Source organism: Pinus tabuliformis, chromosome X (genome assembly GCF_031772625.1).
Source record: "Pinus tabuliformis cultivar Carrire ecotype Pingquan chromosome X, CPIR1, whole genome shotgun sequence".
NCBI classification, from domain to species: Eukaryota; Viridiplantae; Streptophyta; class Pinopsida; order Pinales; family Pinaceae; genus Pinus; species Pinus tabuliformis.
Genome location: NC_142308.1, coordinates 1,651,985,431 through 1,652,009,240, shown reverse-complemented (window position 1 = coordinate 1,652,009,240; position 23,810 = coordinate 1,651,985,431).

The following is a 23,810-nucleotide window of genomic DNA, read 5'->3' as shown; positions in this document are numbered from 1 at the left end:
CAGAAGCGGAATGAATAGCATGCTGCGAAAGTTCTAGTGGCCCAGGAAGCGACAGAAACTTCGACAGACGAAGCACCAGCTGGAGCGACTACAACGGACAAAAGTCGTCAGAAGGTGCCCATAGAGCTGGCCATGGAGAGAGGGACGGAAGGAACACCAAAAACCACCACGGGTGCGCCCTTAAAACGGTCGTTATCAATAGAACAGATGAAGCCATGGAAGAAGTCCAAGGCATCTAAATGGGATGGAGAACTGACCATGTTGATTGAGGACGACCTAGGTGACATAGGGGACACCGTTTGTGAAGCCACTTGGGATGCAATTGACAAGGCCATGTTAGAACAACAGATTATGTTGGGGGAGCTCTGTGCACAGCTGCAAGAACTTGGGACATGGGCAGCGCAGATGGGAACCACCGCTACTCATTGGGTTACATGTATGTCACCCAGTAAGCAGCTGCTGAAGGCCCAACTGGCTCATACTATCGTGATTCCAGCAGGAGCATTGATAACAGAAAATGAGGAGGACAGAGTTGTGGTAGGATAGCTTACGAGGATGGGACTCAATTTGGCTGCCCTCCCACGCGAAATCTTGTACCAGCTCCAGGACAATGCTACGATGGAGCTCCGCACCAGGGAGAGGCATGCAGAACAGGTACTCAATGAACAGAGAATTAATATAGAACAGTTGAGCCTCCAATGGGATGAAGCCATCGCACAGAGTCAACAAGTGGAGCAACTGGTAGGGGAAGCATGTTCACGTGCCCCTAAGCTAGAGATTGTGGTCGATTTACCTGTTGGCATATGAATCCACAAGGTGGTTAGTGGGTTCCGCAAAGCAAAGGAGGAGGCCATGAAGATTCAATTGGATCTTAGTTTGCAGATTGTAGAGCTGAAGCTGTAGGCATAACCTTTACCACCACCAGAGGTCACCGAGCAGCGCAAAAGCATCATTAGCTCTAGCTGGGAAAAGATCACACGTTCCATGAAGGAATGCACTGACTTGTTAGCTCAGTTGCTTATTACAATCACTTCACTCCAGGAAGATCCTACCCTACAGCGATTGGAAACCAAGCCAAGAGAGCTCCAACAAGCCTACAATAATGTTAGAGGGACCACGCAGATGGTTGTGGTTACGCAGTGCTTGGCCCTGAAAATACAAGCTAATGCTACCGCTAAAAAGAAGCAGTGGTTAAAGAATGACTCCAGCCATGGCTTGATGAGGCATTTGCGGTTTCCACCACCATCGAGCGTAAGGTGGCACACATGCAGGAAGAATATGCACCTGGGGCAGAAGCTACTACAGAGACTGATGTGTCGGCGGCACGTGTTGCACGAGTACAGCAGATGGCATATGAGTTTGCTGCAAGTACCAGTGAAGCACAGAAATTGTTGTCTGACCTCTAGGCAAATATTGTCACACTAGCCGAGTGACTCGGGACGAGTCACGATGGTTGTGTTGGGGGACTGTTGGGTAGCAGAGGGCCAGCATAATAGTTTTGGGGCTCAAAGCGTGCAATTCTGGGAAAGGTATGGTAAGGACTCCGCGAAGTGCGCAGAGTGCGAATTATAAATGAGTTAATTCAAAGGGTTGTCCGCCCAAAAATACTATAAAATAATAGGAATTGAGTTGGCTTGCTAATGGTCTATGGACCATGGGAATGTATAAATAGAGCAAGGCTCTAAGGGTAGGAGGTAGTTTTTGGTATGTATTTTTGAATTTGGAATGTAATGGGTTTTTGAAGAACAAAGTCTTGAAGCATCTGTAAGTCCAAGTCAAGGGTGTTGGTAGGTAGCTAGAGGCTCTTCAGCTGTGTGCGTAGAGGTTTACTAGAGTCTGTAGCTGTGTGCGCGGACCCCTGCAGCTAAGTGCGCAGGGTGGATCTGGATGTATTGGTGGAAGAATTGAATAAAGATAAGTTGATTCTGAAATTCTGTGTTAAATCTGAATTATTGTGGATCTGGCTAATTTATGGTTGATATAATTGTTTGATCTATGCACATATGCTTATGTTATGAGTTTATGCAAATCTATATCTGTTCTGGGTGCGCGAACTGGTTATTTCTATTAAATGTTTGCTTAAAGACCATAAAAAGTAGATCTAATCTATAACAGCGCATTAATAAGTATTAAGGATTTTCCTGGGTCCGGATCTACGTGGAGCAGAGTGGCGCAAAGCCACAGAACAGTGTGCAAACCTTCCAGACCACATCAAGACATCCTAAGGGTGTGGAAACCTGGTTCTAGCACCCTCCCCTGCTACCTCGGGTGAGACCTCAATCCGTGCTTCACGGGCTGTTACCGAAAGGGCTGGTAGCTATGGGATTTGTTTGGCTAGATAACTCTTCCAAACCTGGGTCAAGCCCCTATAAGCCAACAACTAGCCTAATATTCCGTGGAAATATGTTTATATGATTCTTGGATAAAACTACTTGTCTTTTAATTATAAGAATTTTTACTATGATTGCAAATTATCTTCTTCATAATATAGGTAAAATATTTCCTTCAACACTTATTAGTTGGTTGCTTAATGTGTCAACTCTTCTGATTAAGATGTCAATGAGGTGTCCTTGTAACATTATATTTAATTATTATAATCTTATGCTTTTCTTGATCTAGCTAAATTAGTGTTATATTGTGTTTCTTTGTCAATCATTGAAATTTTATTAGTAGAGACACTTGGATTTTCTAATGTTTATGTATCCATCCCTTGTATTTTCATGTCTAGAAATATCTCTACTTCAATTGGAATAGTCAACATTTCCTTGGCGATTGATACTTCCTTACTAGTAAGTTTCTTTAACTTTTCTTATTATAACTTATTCATTTTTAACTTCTTAATTTGTGTGATCAATATTTGACTATGACTTTTAAGATGAGAAATTTCTTCATCATTGATAGCTACAACATTGTCAAATTTTTTCAAGGATCCTGCATAGTTTGTAATTAATTTTGATTTTTATATGGGATTACATCTCATACATATTTCAAATCTTCTCGTGATGACACTATTAAGCATGACTTCATTGTAAACCATTGCAATGTTATAGTTATCTTCTTCTTATTATAAGAGAATGCCTAAATTTCTTCTTCAGGTTCAAATGAAGGATGTCAATGTTTCCATCCAAGTTAAAGTTGGAATTATAATTTATCACAACAACATTTTTGACACAGTTATAATATTGATTTGGAATATGAAAATGCAATTGTTAATTGTTATGTGGATATAATGGATATTATTTCGCAGAGAGACACTCTTCAACTAAGTATGTAGGAGATGTTGTAATGTTTACCATTTTGACTTAGTGAGAATAAATCAAAATAAAATTAAAGTAATATAAAATTAAAAAAATTAAATTAAATTAAGTTAAAAACATAAAATTCCCCAACCCATGGTTTTTTCCCATGGTATTCTTCTCTAATGTGGCCAATTTAAAGGCTAATAATCAAACCAACCCAGATCTATCATAACTCCGAATCTACCAAACCCCCAGAGGATCGAATCACTTTTCACTATAAAAGAGGTTTCTATCTTTTTGGCTTAAAAATTAACTTGTTCGAATATACTTAACTTTAAAATTAATAATTAATTAGACAAATTGAAATTAATATAGTTTTTCTCAATTCTAATAAATAATCATGGCAATAACTTTTTCTAAATTAATCTCCTCAATTTTTAATTAAGATTTTCTTTTCAAACTACAACATATCTTTATCCATTTCTTTCTTTCATTCTTAAACTAAACTATATTTTAGAGAAGTTAATATTCTAGTAATTGTTCTCATTATTTTAACTCTTGAACTATATTTTTATATTCTCGTCATTTTAATGAATAGCATTGTTAGTAACATATATATATATATATATCTTTTTACTTTTAAATTATATTACAATATTCTTCATCTATTTCCAATTTTGTGTCTAGCTTAGCCATAATCTTTAAACTACATTATTGTAGTACAACTTGAATGAATCTAAAAGCTAAGAACATATGTTTCTTTTAAGAAATCATAGGTTCAAATTCATATGGGTAGAGTATGTACACCTTTGTGTAAAATAGTTGTGCAGAAGTGGCTTGGTCATAGTCTTAACCACACTAGATCCATTTTAACTCTGGATCTACTAAGTGTCGAGAGGGATCAACAAATATCTTTTCATTTTAAAAGATATTTGCATCTCAAGAGATTTGATCCCTCTCAATGCTTGGTAGATCTCGAGTTAAGATGGATCTAGGCTACTTTTATTACTAATTATAACTATAATTATAGATATAATTATTAATTTTATATTTTTATTTATTTTATTTGTATTTTATGTAGTTCGTGTCAAAATATTTAAAGGACATTGCAATATCTCTATCATACTAATTTGGAGAGTGCCTCTCCATGCAATTACTTCTAACTTTTTATTATTTTTAAATTGAGGCTATGTGTGAATGTTTACAAACATTTACATAAACATCAAGTCCATACCTTTTTGCTTTTAGATTTAATTTTAAAAATGTTATAAAATAAAGTATTTATAAATATTTTGATTTTAAAATGACTTATGGTTTTGGGGCATGTGGTATTGATAAGCCATGGTATTGGCCCATGATATTGTAACAAAGCCTATTTACAAGTTAATAATATCTATGGTAAAATGGGGGTGAATATCCATGGTTAATAATCTTATTTTATTGTAGGTATTAAATTGTGATGTGCTTATTTATTAAATTTAAATATGGTCATCTAATGATTATTTTAACTTATATATTAAAATGGATCTTAATTTATAACTCCTATTATATATTTTAATATGGTATATATATTATGATTTTTTTTTTATCTAAAAAATTGTTCATTATTTTACTAATAAAAATAAAATTTCAATATAAAAAATTTTTTTTTTTATTTTTATTACTTTTAACATTTTATTATTAATTGAGGCAACATTTAAATGTTTACACTCATTTATATACACTACAACATCTCCTCCATACTCGTTTTTTTTTCTTCTTCTCTTTTTGATGTGGTTCAATGACTTCGGAGATCAGTGATTACTATGTCCACTAAAACTACCCTGGGTAGATCCATCTCAAGGGATTAGTCTCACAGGGCCATTTCGGAGCCTAACCGTGAGGGGGTTGAGGAGAAGTACCCTGTGATCTCTCAATAGTGAGGTGATTTAGCTACGCAAACTAGACCAATTGAGCTAACTCTTGGGGCTACATCTCCCCCTACTTTTTTGTTTTTAGATTTAATTTTAAAAATATTATAAAATAAAATTAAAATAAAATATCTATAATATATTTTCATTTTGAACGAGTTATGATTTTTGGACATGTGGTATTGATAAGTCATAGTATTATAACAAAGCCTATTTAGAAGTTAATAATATCCATGGTAAAGTGAGAATGAATATTCATGGTTAAAAATCTTGTTATATTGTAAGTTTATTGTAAGTACTAAAGTTTTATGTGCTTATTAATTAAAATTCAATATGGTTACATAATCATTATTTTAATTTATATGGTAAAGCAAATATTAATTTGTAACTACTAATTATCTATTATATATATGTATATTATGATTTTCTTTTATCTTAAAAAAATGTTCATAATTTTTATATTGAATTTTATTGTAAGTATTAAATTTTTATGTGCTTATTAATTAAATTTAAGTATAGTTACATAATCATTATTTAATTTATATGATAAAACAAATCTTCATTTATAACTACTAATTATGTGATATCTCTCTCTCTCTCTCGCTATATATATATATATATATATATATATATATATATATATATATATATATATATATATATATATATATATATCAAGTAAGAGTAGGACCTTCTATTAATCTAGAAAAAATACATAATGTACATAATACATAAGAGCATCACCAGCTCTGTGAAAATTCAACAGGCAGCTGGACTGGCAAAAACCCAAACCTATCTCCAAAATCTGTGAAAAACCCAAACAAAACATCCAAAAAATAGTCTGCCCTCAAGGCGTCACTCTGGAGAACCAATGAACTGGAAATCTGAACGCCTTTGAACGCCCACCACATCGAAGGCTCACAAAAACCTGAATGCCCACCACATCGAAGGCCCACAAAACTGAACCATGTGATCATCTGAAAGCCCACATAATTGCATCAAAGACCAACCTTAACCTTCGATTAACTGAATAACCCAAAGACCAAGCAATCCAACCTTCAAAGATCCAACGTTCATAATAATTTTGGGCCTACACCTTGCCCACACTTTATCTCTTTTTACGGACCCGAAAGGAAGCATAGGCCACCTCTCTAAACGATTTCGGGTCTGAATGAAGAAATAACCATCATGCATCTAATCCACCCGAAATCCACGGGATGAAGGGGATCCCAAGTGGTCTCGTCAACTAGCCCACACATTATCTTCCCTAGCGGACCCGAAGAATAAAAAACCTCCACCCTATAGTTTTTCGGGTCTGAATGGAGAAATAACAAACGTGCACTTAATCACCCGAAATCCATAGGATGAAGGCGATCTCAGCAACTAGCCCACTTTTTACCTATTCATACGGACCCGAAAAGAAACATAGGCCACCTCTCTAAACAATTTCGGGTCCGAATGAAGAAATAACCGTCGAGCAACTATTCCTCCCAAAATCCCTAGGATGAAGGAGATCCAAAGAGGACTCGTCGACTAGCCCACACTTTACCCTCCCTGACGGACCCGAAGATTAAATAAGCCACCACACTTTAATTTTTCGGGTCCGAATGGAGAAATAACGAACGTGCAGTTTAACGCCCGAAATCCACAGGATGAAGGTGATCTCGATTACTTTCCCACTCTTTACCAAAACAAACAAGTCCGAAGAATTGACCTACGAGCCTGTTCCAACCTGAAATCCATAGGATGATGGATTTCAAGGCAAACTCTGATCAGGTGCCTGCATCCTGCCTGCCTTTCTGCCCGTTATTTATCACTTGCTACTAACCTATGATTGTTCCACTTTCTTCTGTTTCCACTAGTTTTCTCTCTGCTTATTTCTCATGCTTTGGAAGTACTCCTTGTCTTTGTTAGCCTATCTATGATAGTCTTCATGCAATTTCCCTGGGGGAGTCAGCATCCAGTCATATCCTTTATTACTTTTTGAAAAAAGTACTCCTTCATTCGCCAAACGATCCGCTAAACTATTGCCTATTTTGCGCACATAAACAAAATTGAGAGTTCTCAGGGCTCTCAGGTGGGATTGCATACGTTGATAGACCTGCAATAACTGCCAGTGTTTCGACACTCTTTCTGGTGCTATGCCATTGCATATTTTCTTGACCGAATTAATTATCAATTCAGAGTCAGCTTCAATGATGGTGTTATGCAAATTTGATTCAATCAAGATTTCTAGGCATTGCTCTAGGGCCATGAGTTCTGCCATATTATTAGTGGCCTTCCCCAAATGACTATGGAAGATGACTTTTATGTAACCCTGCTCATCTCTTAGGACTCTGCCATAACCAACCACCCCAGGGTTTCCTTTAGAGGCTCCATCTATATTGAATTTCAAAAATCCATGAGGGGGAGGTTGCCAGAAGTCCTTACCTATTGTTATATGACTTACCATCTTGCTTATGCTCTGGGGGAAAGGTACCTGTAGACCCAAATGCAATAGTATTTGTGCATCCTGGTCTTGAGGTGGGTTCTCAGGGGGTTTCTTTAGAAGGGTGCCTACAGTCTCTTTGAGTTGTCTAATGATCTGAGCTATGATGCTCTGGGATGAGCCAATTCTGTTCTTGAAAATCCTATTATTTCATTCTTTCCAGACATCCTAGATTAGAAAGCTTGGAACCAGAGTCCAAGCTTTGTTGATTATTTCATTTTCAGAGAAGTTTCTCCTCCAATTCTTCAAAGTTCCAGTGATGCTGACATTGTCCCTATTCGTTTGTTTGAAGATTGAAGCCACCCAATTCCACAAGGTGGAGGTGAATGGGCAAAGGTTGAGTAGGTGTTCCATTAACTCTTCTTGTAATTCACATAACTGGAATCTAGATGGACCTGCTACACCTCATTTTCGAAGTTTTTCCCACGTTAGAATTTTATTATGTTGTGCCAACCACATGAACAATTTGATTTTCATTGAGTGCGGGTTCTGCCATAGATCCCTCCATACCTTATCAGGGTTTGTAAAGTCAAGCCCTAGGGCCATTCTCTTGGCTTATTTGAGGCTGAAGTTGCCTTCATTGTTTCTTCCCCATCTCAATTTGTTTGACAATGTTGATGTCAAAATCTTTCTCTGTTCCAAGATCACTACAAGAGCTTCTGCCTGGGCCTTCAAAGGGGTTTCTTCACTATATACCAGGTCCTTCCATATTCTCCATTTTCCCTTGTTCCTAGCCTGATCCTAGAAGTCATTTACCCTAAGTAAACCTTTATTGTCAGTGTCATTCTTGAGATTGGCTAGTTCCTCTCTTACCAGGTTAGGTTCCTATTGCCAGTTGTCCTCCCAAAACCAAGCTAGGTTTCCATCTTTGATCTCCCAGAAACTGTGTTTCTGAACTATGGCTCTATTCTCCCATGCTTTGTTCCAAATGTGGGAGCCTTTGATGAGCCCAGACATTCGAATGTGGTCCCTTTCTTGCCAATTATTTTCATACTTCTATTTCCAGACCTTTGCCCAAGGGGTTACCATTTCCTTTAGCCATCTCCACCATAGTTTAGCCCCCAAAACTTTGCTTAGGGTTTCAGGGTCATGAAGTCCCAAACCTCCATGTGTCTTGGGTTTACAGATCTTATCCCATGCTACCAAAGCCCATTTCTTTTTCTCTTCCCCTTTGCCCCATAGAAAGTCCCTTTGGATGTTTTTGATGTGTTGCACAACTCCTTTAGGAGTAGGAAGGACTGAGAATAGGAAGATGGGAACAGTTTGTAGGACAAATTTTGTTAGCACTAGCCATCCTGCTAAATTCAAAGACCTGCTTGTCCAATTCAAGAATTTTTCCTGGAGTTTATTAGTGACTGGCTCCAAAAATGCCTTACTTAGGGGTTTGTCTTTTAGAGGTATTCCCAGATATTTGGAGGGTATTTGTTCTCTTTGAAAGCTGATAATTCTGGTGAGGTTTCTCTGAATAGCAATGTCAGTATTAAAAAAGAAAATCTTAGATTTGGTAAGGCTTACCTCTGTACCAGCAACCATAGCAAAGTCGTTTAGGATTTGCTTGAAAGCTTTAGCTTCCTTGACCATGGGTGTACCCTGCAGCATAGTGTCATCCACAAATTGTTGATGAGTCAAGGCATCTCCATTCAGGGTGAGTTTGAGACCCTGGATTTTTCCTTCTACTTTGGCTGATTTGATTGCATTGCCTAAACCTTCCATCATGAGGATAAAGAGGAAGGGGGAGAGCAGATCTCCTTGTCTAAGGCCTCTCAAAGGCCTAAAGGTTCTGGAAGGTGAGCCATTAAGCAGGATTGAAAAACTAGCTGTGGTGACAAGGGCCATTACCCATCTTATCTAGTTGTGGTCAAATCCATAAGCTTTTAGTACTTCCTTGATGTATGCCCAGCTTAGCTTATCTTAAACTTTCGCTAGGTTAGGTTGCATGATCATACCTACTTGCTTATTGATCTTGAGAGAATGTACCACCTCGTGAGCTTGAATGATGTCATGTAGAATTTGTCTTCCTTCCACATATCCAGTTTGCTCCTCAGACACAAGAGTTGGAAGAAGGGGCTTGAGCCTGTTTGCAATTACTTTGGATATAATTTTGTACACCACATTGCATAAAGCTGTGGGTCTAAATCTATCCGGTGTCATAGCTCTTGCCTACTTTAAAATCAAAGTTATGAAAGAGGCATTAAGCGCCCTTAAAACAATTTTGTTTTTCCTCGAGTCCTCCACCACATCAAGGATATCTTGTTTGACTATTTCCCAAAATGCTTTGAAGAAGTCTACATTGAACCCATTCAGGCCTGGTGCTTTCCCATTTTGCATATCTTTGATAACTTCGCTGACCTCCTCTTTAGTCACTAGCCTGTTAAGATTGTGATTATCTTCTCTAGTTACGAGCTTAGGAATGTGCCTTGTGAAGTTATTGATAAATTGTGATCTGTCTATGAGAGGCTCCTTAGCTATGCTTTGGAAATGTTGTACTAGAGCAAATTCTATCTCTTTGTGGGTGCTAAGCTATTTTCCATGAGTATCTCTGAGTATTGAAATCTTGTTATGAGACCTGTGATCCATGGTTGACTTGTGAAAAAACTTTGTGTTTCTTTCTCCTTCTTTTATCCATTGCTCTCTCGATTTTTGTCTCTAGTAGATATCCTCTTGCTTGCATTTTTCTTCCCATTCCTGTTGAAGAGAGTTAGCTTGTATTTTCCTTTCCTTGGTAAAGCCATCTGTGATGAGGACCTGGTTAATTCCTTGTAGTTTCTATTCAACTTCTTTTTTAGCTTTGAAGATATTTCCAAACTCATTTCTGTTCCAATATTTGAGCCTAAGTTTGATGTGTTTCAGTCTCTGATGCAGAAGGAACATATTAGTTCCCTGAACGGGCATATCTTCTGCCCACCATTTACCAATATTGTTGATGAAGTCAGGGTGGGTGAGCCAAATATTTTCAAACCTGAATGGTCTGTTTCTCGGAGTGCCTATAAAGGAAGCTTCAAGTTGGATAGGCTAGTGATCCGAGCCTCCAAAAGGGAGGATTAATGTAGACAAGTCGAGGCCTATGAGAATGAGGTCCTCAGAGATTATGAATCTATCTAGTTTAGAGGCAACTTGAGAAGCCCCTCCCCACTTATTATTCCAGGTGAAGGTACCATTTCTGGTCTCCATATCTACTAGCCTCATGTCGTTTAGGAAGTTCTGAAAGGCTATGGAGTCTCTACCTAGTATTCTGGTCCCACCTTTTTTTCTTTAAGAGATCTAATCATATTAAAGTCCCCTCCCAGAATCCAGGGCATAACAGGGTATCTTTCTCTTAGCTCCTCCAATGAGATAAGAAGCTTGAGTTTGTCTTCAAGGTTTTGAGGACCATAGACATTTGTGATCAAATAGACTTCCTTATCACCTAAAGGTTGGATCACCATCAATAGGTAGTTCCTGGATGCTTCAGCGTCTAGGATTCCAAGTTTTTGGGGGTTCCAAAGTGTGAGAATCCATCCTGCTCTGTTGTTTGCTTTAACTTCTAGATATTCATATTTGATGAGCCATTTGCTATGTATCTCTCTTATTTTAACTATTGAACATTTTGTTTATTGGATAAACACCATATCTGGTTTTTCTTCTTTTATTTTGTTGCTAAGATTTCTCTATTTCCTTTTACTTCTTAGACCCCTAATATTCTAGGTTGTAAGCTTCATTAAGAAAGGTTTGTAAATGAGTAACTAGTGAGAACTTTCATCTTACCTAAGTTGATCATGAGTTTCCCACACTCTATCAATAGCTCATTCTGTCTTTTTCTTCCTCTTTTCCTTCCTGGGTTCTTGGGAGCGTGTCCTAATGTTGCCTCCATCATTTTTAACCCTCTTTTTTCCTAGCTATCATGGTTTCTTTTGACTCGAGAACCCTTTGCTCGAGATCTCCAAAGGAAGAGATATTGTACTCTATCGAACTCCTCTTATGGTAGAGAATCAACCCCTTTGGTGGTTCCCTGCTCCAGGAACTTTTCTAGATCGAGATTCTCCCTTTCAAGAATTTCCTACAGGTCGTGGTCCTCCGTTCCAACCTTGCTTGGGGTCATCTCATGGTCCCTGTCGAGTTCCATAGTGCTTGACAGATCCTCCTTTATCTTTTTGTTTTCAAGTACATCCTACATTCTATCATCTTTTTCCTTCTCTGCAGGACTATCCTCTAGTACTTGGTTCATCCCATTGTTCCCATCTTCTTCTTCTAATATCTTGAATCTGTTATGACTTGGTTGCTTCTCCTCGTTGATTTTCCTCTCGTTCTTTTTCCCTCCTTTCCCTTTGCTTCCCACCTTGGTAAAGCCTTCGGTATCTTTCCTTATGTTGGTTTTGATATTGCTCTCCATTTTATTTAATGGGCAGTCTCTAAAGAGGTGCCCGTGTTCATGACATTTATGACATCTGAATGGGACATGTTCATAGTCCACTGCCTGCACCCATTATTCATCATATACTTATAGAATGATTTCATATGGAAGTGCTCCAGATAGGTCCATTTCTATGCATATTCAGACAAAGGAGGTGTATTTTCCTCACAGAGTCGCATCTGATATTTTTTAAAAATGACCTAGTTTATTGCCTATGGCTTTTAAGGATTCTAGCAGCCAATAATCTAAAGGTAGGGAGTAGAGTCTTATCCATACCGGTACTGATGTGAATGTCTCTCATTCTAGGACAAAATTCATCACCCATGGTTGCATGTAGAGGCCTGCTGCAACATAAAAATATGGTCCTCCTTCGAACACTCTGTCTTTTTCCTCTAGGTTTGTGAACACTACTGTGAAGAAACCCTTGGACTCAAGGTGAATATTTATTTCCCCCTTAGGTTTCCAGTGGTTCTTTATCCAAGCATGCAAATCCTTCTCCATTGGCCATATCCCCATGAATTTGCATATTACTTCATACGCTGCCATGTGATTCTCGTGCAACTATAGCGCTGGATCACTTAATACAACCTAGGGTGTGATGGTAGACCTAGGTTTATAGAGTCCTGTCATATTCTTGTGCTCAGTTCTCTGTCTGCCTCCTTCTATTCTCTTCTCTCCTCTTACTTCCTCCTGATTCTCCTCCTATTCCTGTGATCCGATATTTTTCTGTTTTTCTATGTTGATACTCCTAGTTCCTACCGCCAATGGTTTCTTGAAGTGGCTCGAAACTGCATGGATATAGGAGGGAGTTGAACTCCCCCCTCCTCGCCCCTCCATGGTGACCATCTCTGAAACCCTGTCACAAACCCTAGTTCGACTCGCTTCCCCGTAGCACTGCTCCTTCATGTGTTATATATTTTACTGTGATATATATATTATGTTTTTTTTAATCTTAAAAAAATGTTATATTTATTAATAAAGCAACATAACTATATAAAAAATTTACATTTAACATCTATCAAGTCCCCTATATTAAATTGTTATTATTATTATTATAAAAATTGGGACTCAAAATAAAATATTATTATTTCATCAATTAATAACAATACTATAAAAAATATTGAGTCGAGAGGCTCATTCTACAATCGAGTATGAGAGGATGTGTAAGTTTGTTTGTCCGTTGATGCCCATTTAAAATTAAAATTAAAATTATTTTCTAAATAGAAAAATAATGTCGGCTATAATTGAAAAAAAATGAATATACTGTAAATATTTAGCAATGAAGCTTAAGCTCCTTGTAGGTAATACAGATTCCTTCGTCAAGGACTCTCTTTCGTTTGTCAATGAGTTGAAGGATTTTAGGCTTGATCGTGATAACAAGCTTGTGAGTTTTGATGTGGCCTCCCTCTACAATCATATCCCTATCATTGAGGTCATCAAGCTTATTAAGGATCATGATACTACTAAGTTAGTTGATATTTTGTCTTACCTCTACAGGTAACCCTCTTATTGGTTACTCCTTGCACTCAAACAAAGGTACATAGTTTTTTGGGATTTTGCTGGATATTATCGTAGATTTATTAAGAACTTTTCACAAATTGTTGCACCTTTATATGCCTTGACAGGAAATGTTGATTTTATATGGACTAATAAATGTGACACTGCTTTCACAAATCTGAAACGGTTAGTATCGACGGCACCAGTATTACGAGGCCCGAATTGAGATATACCTTTCCAGATTTCATCAGATACAGCCATTGTAGCTCTTCTTGGCCAAGAAGAAGACAAGAAAACTTACGCTATATATTGCATCAACAAAAACCTTACTCCTGCTGAGTTGAATTATACAATAACAGAAAAAGGAGTTTCTAGCTGTTATTTATGCTATAAACAAATGTAGACACTATATAACTGGATATCCTATATTTTTGTATATTGATCACTTTGCCATTAAATATTTAGCCAGAAAACCAATTACAAATGGAAGAGTGACTCGTTGGTTACTACTTTTGCAAGAATTTGACATAACTATAAGGGATTGACCAAGGAAGGAGAACCTCGTGGCAGACTTCCTCTCCCGAGTGCCAAGAACAGATGATACAATGGTGGTAGATGGTCAGTTCTTGGATGAACATTTGTTTGTTGTGGCTATAAAAATTCCATGGTATGTAGATGTAGCAAATTACTTAGCAGTGGGAAAATTGCCCAAACATTTGACACCCAGAGAAAGGAAATTGATTGTTCAGCATAGCACTCGTTTCTCCTGGATTGGAGGATACCTTTTCCACACGAGATCTGATATGAACACTTGCAAGTGCATCAGGAAGGACAAAATTTATGATATCCTAAAAGCTTGCCATGATGGACCTTACGGTGGACACTTTGCAGACCGCAGAACTGGACATAAAATTCTACAGATGGGCTACTACTGGCCCACTATTTTTAAAGATGCTAAGAAATTTGTCTAGGCATGTGATAGTTGCCAAAGGATGGGCTACCCTGGCCGATTTGATGAAATTCCCCTGCATCCACAACTGGTGATAGAACCCTTTGAGCATTGGGCATTATATTTCGTTGGGCCGTTCAAACCACCATCCAACTAGAGATCGTATATATTGGTTGCAACATATTACGTTATGAAGTGGGTGGAAATAGTAGCGTTGCCAAGAGAAAAAGAGGAAACCATTATTAACTTTCTTTTCGAATTTTTTTGTGCGGTATGGCTTACCCAGAGAAGTAATTATTGACAGGGGACCATAATTTGTGGATCACAAGATTGCTACTACATTGAGAAATCATCATATCACACACAAAATTACTTCTCCATATCACCCGCAGGTGAATGGGAAGGTGGAGAGCACTAATAAAGTTATCGAAGCTATTCTAACAAAGACAGTTTCATCATATTGGTGAGACTGGGCTGCTTGACTACGAGAGGCCTTATGGGCGTATCGCACAACTTGGTGAAACACTACTGGATACTCTCCGTATCAACTGGTATTTGGTAAAGAACCCATTTTTCCCATAGAATTTGAAATACAAACACTAAGGATAGCCCAAGAAGTGGGATTGGATTTAACCGAAGCCTGGGTTAATAGGTTACAATAGATGAATGAATTAGATAAAGTTCAGCTACTGGCTCTACAGCGTATGACACTTATTCAAAAACAAAGAGCCAATTGGCATGATGCCCTGATTAAGAAAAAGACATTTCACGAGGGCGACTCGGCACTCCTTTATGATTCTAGGTTTCACGACTTCCCTGGAAACTACAAACTAGGGGTTAGGCCCCTATGAAATAAAGAAAGTACATGACAATGGCACTCTTACGCTGACCACCATTGATGGGCCTAGTTCTTCTTTTAAATCGAATGGGCATCGGGTGCGCCTCTACCAAAAACCACTTACCAGAGAATATTTCTACAAGCAGATACGTGAGGACCCCACCATGTAAGTTTTAGCTACAGAAGGCAATCCTTCGACAACTTCATCTAAATATAAAATTTATTTCTTCTTTGTAAAATATGTAAATATGATTGTTGATTTTATTTGATTTTCTTTTTCTTTTTCTCTACTTGTTTTGTTGTTCAATCTATTGAACAACTGTTGTTCAATCCAATTGAACAACACTTTCTTTTTGGCTTGTTTTACTATTCAATTAAATGAACAACCATTGTTCAATCTATTAAACAACTACTGTTCAATCTATTGAATAGCCGCTATTCAATCTATTGAACAACCTCTATTCAATCCAATTGAACATCACATTCTTTTTTGCATGATTTTGTTGTTCAATTAAATGAACAGCTACTGTTCAATCTATTAAACAACAGCTATTCAATCCAATTGAACAACACTTTCTTTTTGGCTTGTTTTGATGTTCAATTAATTGAACAGCTGTTTTTCAATCTATTGAACAAACGTTGTTCAATCCAATTGAACAACACTTTCTTTTTGGGGTGATTCTGCAATTCAATTAAATAAACAACCATTGTTCAATCTATTGAATAGCCACTGTTTAATCCAATTGAACAACACTTTCTTTTTGGCGTGATTTTGTTGTTCAATTAATTGAACAGCTGCTATTCAATTTATTGAACAACCGCTATTCAATCTAATTGGACAACACATTTTGGCGTGTTTTGTTGTTGATTCAATTGAACAACTGTTGTTCAAATAATTGAACAACACTTACATCCCCAGTGTGTGCTTTGTTGTTCCTTTGATTGAACAACAATCGTTCATTCAAATGAACAGCTACTGTTCAATCCCAATTGAACAACACTTTTTCTCTTTGCGGTTATTGTTGTTCAAACGATTGAACAACACTTTTTGTGTATCTCTGCTATTCAATTCATTGAATAGCTATTGTTTAATTCCAGTTGAACAACAAAATTTTCTTTTGTGTGATTGTTGTTCACTCAAATGCTCAGCCCCATTTTTCTTTTGTTTTTCATTTTGTTTTCTTTTCATGGCATGAAGTACACTACTTTTATGAGGACAAGAATTTATGGATTCTATTGAAGGGAGTTAATACCATTAATGTTATGATCTTTAACAGGAGAGCTTCTAAATGATAGATTCTTTTCAAGAAAGGGACACAATTATTTATATATTACTTTGTTGCATAGCTTTCAGTTGTACTTGATACTGATTAGTCATCTTAATACCATGCTGGTTCCACCCTTCCTGGTTATAATATTCTCTGTCTTTAATAAATAAGACTATGGGTATACTTTTTATTGACATGTTAAACTTATTCCACCAACCCTTCTCTTAAGGAGTATTGAACCTCCCTCTATTTATCATAAAAATGTGTAATAACAGCAAAATTTAGTTTTCAGATGGAGGATAGGGGGTATCATTACGAGTCGGCCTACCATCTTCATAAGGCTGTAGCAAAGTGACATTCCCACTATGGCCACCACACCAAGGTTATGATCCATTGGATAACCAGAATATCCTTGGAACAGGAGGTCTCATCACGAGCCGACCTGATCACTTTTGCTACATCCCAGTGAATGGTAGTGTGGTCATCTGGTTACCACACCAACACACTAATCTCTTCTGTAGAACAACATTGTAACTCTCCGTTTATAAATTGAGGATCCTGGCTCATATGGTTTAAAAAGAAACCCTGCCGAGGCTATGGACGCTTGTTGGCAGCAGAGGCTCTGCTTATGGTATTGAAGTTATATCTTATCGTCAATTATTACTATAATACCCTCTTCTTATTATTTCTTTTTATCAGAGAAGTTATTTCCTTAATTTTTCCCTGTTTTGAACCTTTACGCATGAGATATTGTTTTTCGATCAATCAAATCATTCTCGACTAGAATACTGCCAGCAGAGCATCTTTTTGGCACATTGTTATCCTTTTCTTTCTCGCATAACTTATCATCAATCCAAGTGTCTTATATTTTATTCATAACTATATTTACACACTCTGCATTCATTATAACCATACCTCTTGTCGTCCCATCATTTATATGTGTACTCTGTTTCATTTAATGTTGTACTGTTCTTCCCCTTTCCTTGCCGTCAGAACAACCCTTTTCCTGTCTACTTAGTCGTAGGTGACATCTCTTTTTAGGGAGGGTGAGGATTCCCATTACACATTTTCATGCGCTGTATTTATTCCGCTTACTGGACTTGATATGCTACTATGATATCCAATGATCAAATGGCATGTGGCAGTATGATAGTCTTAGAGTTAATATCATTAATTAACATGGAAATTTTGCTTAACATTATGGAATTTAGTTGTTATTTCTACTTGCTATTCTATTTCACCAAAGCAATTGTTGTTCTCTGCTACGTTTTTGCTGTGTTAATCTTTGAAAATTGTAGAACGAATATTAGAAGAATTCGAGCATTCTGGGTGGAAAATCAGTTTGCCAAGAACCCTTGGTGTTGGAAATTTATGATAGAGCGAGGGAAATTCTGGTGTGTGTGGGATGGATTTCATATTTCACCCAACTTCAAGCCCCTAGTAGTGAAATCGCTCTTGAATTTTTTACAACACTTATAGAATGAGCAGTCCACAGTAAAAGGTGTAAGAATAACAGTATCGGAACCCATGATAGCTAATGTTTCTGGGTTGTCGGTAGAAGGAGCAGCATGGCTGAAAAAGCATGTAATGTTGCGTGACGCAGTGGAGATTTTCAAAGATGCAGGTGAAGATCTAACCCAAAAAGGCAAGGGCATTCAATTGTCCTTTCGGAGAACCATGGTGCGAATTGGTGATTGTTGTCCAACAGTACATTATCTATGATGGTCAACCGGATATGGTAAAACCACGACAACTTAAACTTTTAGATGTTTTAAAGCAAAAGCTTACTATCAATTTGCCATTTTTATTAAATTCATTGTTGCATGGCATAGCCGATAGAGTAAGATAGGCTAAACATCCTCATATTATAGTGAGTCATCATGGGTTGATTAGACTAATTGTTAGTCATAGTATTTCTTAGCAAGATTTAACTTGGGAAAATTTTATAGCTCCACTAGAGATTAGGCTAGACCCTGTAGTCCAAAATTCTACAACCTTGGAAACTGAACAATAGAACCCTATTCTGAAGAGGAAAAGAACTGCTCATATAGTAACAGGACCTACTAAGCTTAGGGGTTCTGCGAAGTTGAATCAATTTCAAAGGACTTTTGTAGATCCTCATGGTAGCACCGAGCGCCCGACAGAGCTAGCTAGTCCAAATGTTGTACATGACTCTGAACCAGAATAAGAGGAAGAACATGATTCTGACCCAGAACAAAGGGAAGCACAATACTTTTCTCAAGATGATGGTGAACTAGAAAATTAAGCAGGGACTTCTCTAACACCACCTATGAGCCCTTGAGATGATTTATTGCAGGAATTTGAGGAAGGGATGGCCCAGGTTCTTGCAAATTTGAACGCATATATACAACCTGAAGGATTACTCAACTAGAACCTGAACAAGTCTCAATCCACAGAGGATTCGGGTCACATGGAAATTTTGCCTTCCTTAGAAGCTACAGACCAAGCCAAGGAAGTGGACATACAAAATAATTCATGAATCTGATAACCAGTGAGGCGACATGGTTATAGTGGAACATAGCAAAGACGAGCACCAAGATCCCTCAGACACAAAGGGTATTGATAAACCTGTTCCTACAAAGGATGCTTCTCAGAAGAAGCAAGTGGCTGAAATAAAGTTAAGAAAGCTCAAGAAGAAATATCGGAAGCTTCAGAAGACGGTTAGGCGGTTGCGTTAGAAATTAAAAGAAGCTGCAAATGGGGAAGATGCAATCATTATTCCTCAGTTAGTCACTGTGGCCGCATAGACAGAAGTATGTGAAGGTTAATATAATAAGAACCCAAACTGAATTTATTTATACTTAGACGATAGCCACACAAACAAGCTTTCATATAGATTTTATAGATATGGCTATTCAGACGGAGGCTTTAGCCTCCCACAACAAAAGCACCCAGACAGAGGAAATATTCAATGATGCTCAATCAAGCAGTGCTCCTATTCTTATAGAGTTACAAGATGAGCTGGTATAGGCCCGACTTGCTTTAGCCCAATGTAAGAAGGAGACGGTTCCTCTGCAAAAGTACCAGGAGTTGCAGAAGCAATTCAATGATTTGACCATAACTGAGGATGAAACTTTTGCTAAGTCAAGGCAGGAGTAAGAAAAGTTGAGGAAAGTATAAGCCAAGCTAGATAAGGTCGTGGGTCAGATTGATGCTATTTTCTCTTTATATTCTGATGTCTTATTTTGCAGATTTCCTGCTACAAACTATGCTTTGTTTTTGTTGGAAAGATATTTATTGTTGAAGATTAAAGTTGTTAAGGCCAACAAGTTAGTTGAATTGAAGACAACCGAAGAATTCATAAAATTTTGTAAGGAGCATGGGATAAAAGTCCAACGTCTTCTCTGTGAACTTTATTTACATAATTTTTTATTAGATGGGGAGGTGGATAACAATCCTAGCCCTTTTGTTGGGGACATTCAGTTCCAGGCCTTCATTTCCTTCGTAGTGAACCAACTTAAGTGGTCCAGGGCTTATAACACCTTTCAAAGGAAAGAACATGGACTAGATTTGTGGGTAAGGGGTGAGCCTACTCAACCCTTGCATCTTTTTGTTAGACACAAGAGGTTCATGAAACAGGAGGGAGTAATTAAGAATCTGGGGCCTATACATAAAGAAATTGTGCAAGCAAGAAGGGCGTATTTCTTATCCATACACGAAAGGGCCTTACTTGCATCCAAACAAAGATGGATAGTCTCCACCAATAGAGTCAAGAACAGAGAACCATTTGGCTACACGAATTTTAAAGTTGTCGCAAGTCGTTTTGTCACATATAATAATATTATCTTGAGGGAAGGACCACATTGGCTATGATGTCGATTTAGGAGCCCTGTTATTTGGTACCCTCCTGAAAGATATTTGTTCTGATTACGAGCTGCCTGACAGTCATGAAGGGACATCCTTTGAAAATTTAATACAAAAGCACAGTTTTAGGTTGTATAAGGAAGAAGTCTTTCCTTCTTACTCGTTAACTGCATTACATAATAACTACTTGTTTTCATGAGGACATGAAACAAGGTAAGAAGGGGAGTATGTTGGGCCATGCAACAAGTATAAATTTACCCTTGATTACATTATCTTTTTCCTCCTTTTTACGCATTTGTGCCATGATGTAATAAAGTTTTGATAGAATTTAGATAGGAAGTGAACGAAACCGCCTTTGATATGATTTGGCTTTCAAAACTAACTTTCATTGCTTTCTATGCAGAGATTAATGAATGGGACAATTGTTGTTCAATCTATTGAACAACAAAGGATAAACAAGGAGAAAATAGCGCGTCTTGTGCGGTCAAGTTGAGAAGTGAATCAGAAGGATCAGCGTAGGACAAAATATTGTTTTGATAATAACATTTGGTCGCGAATTCCTCAGGATCTCCTGATCTTGAGGAATCACGGTTATCTCTTTTCCTCTTTGACTATAAGAGGGGAAAAATGAATAGAATAGAGAAAATTTTCCCTTTTTACTTTGACTGTAATTTTAAGAGACAGAGCATTATTCTAAAGAGCACATCATTACTGTAATGACATTTGGAGTTAATAAATAATATATAATTCATGTTTATGTTTTCACGTGATATTCAAAGTAACTAGGTAGTAATCACTCATGGCTTGGGCCTGGTCACTCATGGATTTCACTGCTTTTCCGTGTGATATACTTTTACCTTTTTACTGCAAGTCTAATGTTGAAATTTGGTACCAGAGGACAGGTGGTTCCTTAAGGCTTTGATCTTTGGCCTAGGGAAAAATGTCCAAAAGAATTTAATTTTTCTCCTAAAGTAACTTTATAATTTTTATAAAGTTAAATCTAATTTAAAAGTGACTTTAAGTGATAAAGTTATTAAGTCTAATTTTAAAGTGACTTTTATAAAGTCAATGAAAAAATTAGAAAGGAAAAGTGACTTTGGAAATAAATGACTAAGTGGATCTTTATTAAAGTGGGGTAAATTAAAAAATAAAAAGTGAGATTTAAATGAACATTTAATCTCAGCCTTAGATCTCGATCTATTTCAGCCATTGGATTTAGGGATCACCCAAAAGTCACTTGGGGTTAGATTAAAGGAGGAAAAGGAGGAAAAGGTCATTCATTCTTTCATGAGCAGATTGGGAGAAGGAGAGCAAGAGAGATTACTGAGCGGGGAGGAGAAGGAGACAGCATCTTGGCACACATTCCAAGGCAGCAGTTGAGCAGATTTGTACAGCTGGTTCAGCACACAGTGAAAGGCAGATTTTGGCACGATTTTCGAGGAGTGGTTTGCAAAAAAATCGAGGAGCAGTTTGCTGATTTTTCTGCACGCAAAACGAGGGTCGTACAACACATTTATTGCAGTCTATACAACGCATTTAATGTTGGCCGTACAACAACATTTAATGCTGAAAGTGGGCACGAAAATAGAGCAGGCCATACAGCATTTATTGTTGTCTTGTTTGTTGTAATTTCCAGTTTGTTGTGAGGCATGGGAAAAGAGATAAGTTGTAAATTTGCTTGCTGATTTTTTGCTGAATATTTCTCACTGTAAAAAGGCAATTTTTAGAAATAAAGAAGAGCTCTCAAACTAGTTTTCCCCAGGAGTTGTAGGGGGTTTTTCCAGGGTCACATTGACCAAAAATCTCAGTGTCTAAATGTGCTTTAATGGTTGTTTATTACTGCTGATTTTTATTTCTGCAATTTCCAGCATTCTGTAAAATTTCTAGAATTTGTGTTTTCAGCAAATTTATGTTTTCCAGCTTTTTAAATGTATGGTTATGGGAAAGGGCATTTAACTATATGGGAGAAATAAGGAGAAACTGAAAACCGGGGTGGGAAAACAGAAATTTCTACATGGTATCAGAGCTTGGGTGCTGAAGGATAGTTTGGGACAGCAAAAGGAAAAATTATAGTTGCTGATTTTTCACTCAGAAAATTCCAGCAAGCTGATTTTTTCATAAACAACAGTTTTATCTTTACTACAGCAGTGCTATTTTTTCAGTTTTAGGACAGCAGGATGTCATTGGGATTGAGGGTGGAGGATAGGCTGGATGTGCATACAAATTACAGCGTTTGGAAGGAGAGAATGCAGAGTATCTTTGAGGAGGCAGAAGTCTGGGATATCATGGTGCATACCACACAGAACCCTGTTGTTGTGCCTACTGATGCTACTCAGTTGACAACTTATAACAAAAAGAACAACAAGGGTAAGAGGCTGATTCTAGACGGAATCAAAGACCATTGCATTCCTCATGTGAGAGGAAAGAGCAATGCCCATGAGATGTGGACAGCATTGTCCAATCTCTACCAGAGTACCAATGAGAACCGGAAGATGGTCCTGAAGGAGAAGCTGAAGAACATTAAGATGGGTAATGATAGTGCAGTTGGATATCTCACAAAGATTACTAATGTGAGAGATGAGTTGGCAGCGATTGGAGAGGCCATTCCACCCACTGAGTTGGTGCGGATTCTAGTGAATGGTCTCCCCCGTTCATAGTTGAACTTTGCTGATGGGGTTTGTGCACGTGAGACCCTCCCCACATGGGAGAGTTTTTGGGATGATTGCATTCAGACAGAGATCAGGAAAGGTCAGCTTGGGGCAGCCAAGCCAGTTGAGCAGGATGAGGATGTAGCACTGGTGGCAGGAGGCAAGAAAGGCAAAGGGAAGAAGCAGGCTTCCACAAGCAGTGGTGGGGGTAAGGGCAAAGGTAGAGGTAAACAGGGGAACACACAGAAGGACTATTCCAAGGTGAAGTGTTGGAATTGTCAAAAGATGGGACACTATGCAGTTGTGTGTCCGGAGAAGAACGGGAAGAACCAGGACGTGGCAGCTTCAGCAGAGATTGAGGACTTTGCAGGTCGTTTTGACCGGGAGTTTTCATTCACTACGTGTGAGTCCTCTAGTGCAGGATCACCTGCCACACAGGTTTAGAGGGAGCATGCTTTTCCCTCGATTAGCGGAATATCTTCAGGTATTTGGTATGTGGACAGTGGGGCTTCACGTCACATGACAGGGATCCGTGAGTAATGTTTCTGGGTTGTCGGTAGAAGGAGCAGCATGGCTGAAAAAGCATGTAATGTTGCATGACGCAGTGGAGATTTTCAAAGACGCAGGTGAAGATCTAACCCAAAAAGGCAAGGGCATTCAATTGTCCTTTCGAAGAACCATGGTGCGAATTGGTGATTGTTGTCCAACAGTACATTATCTATGATGGTCAACCAGATATGGTAAAACCACGACAACTT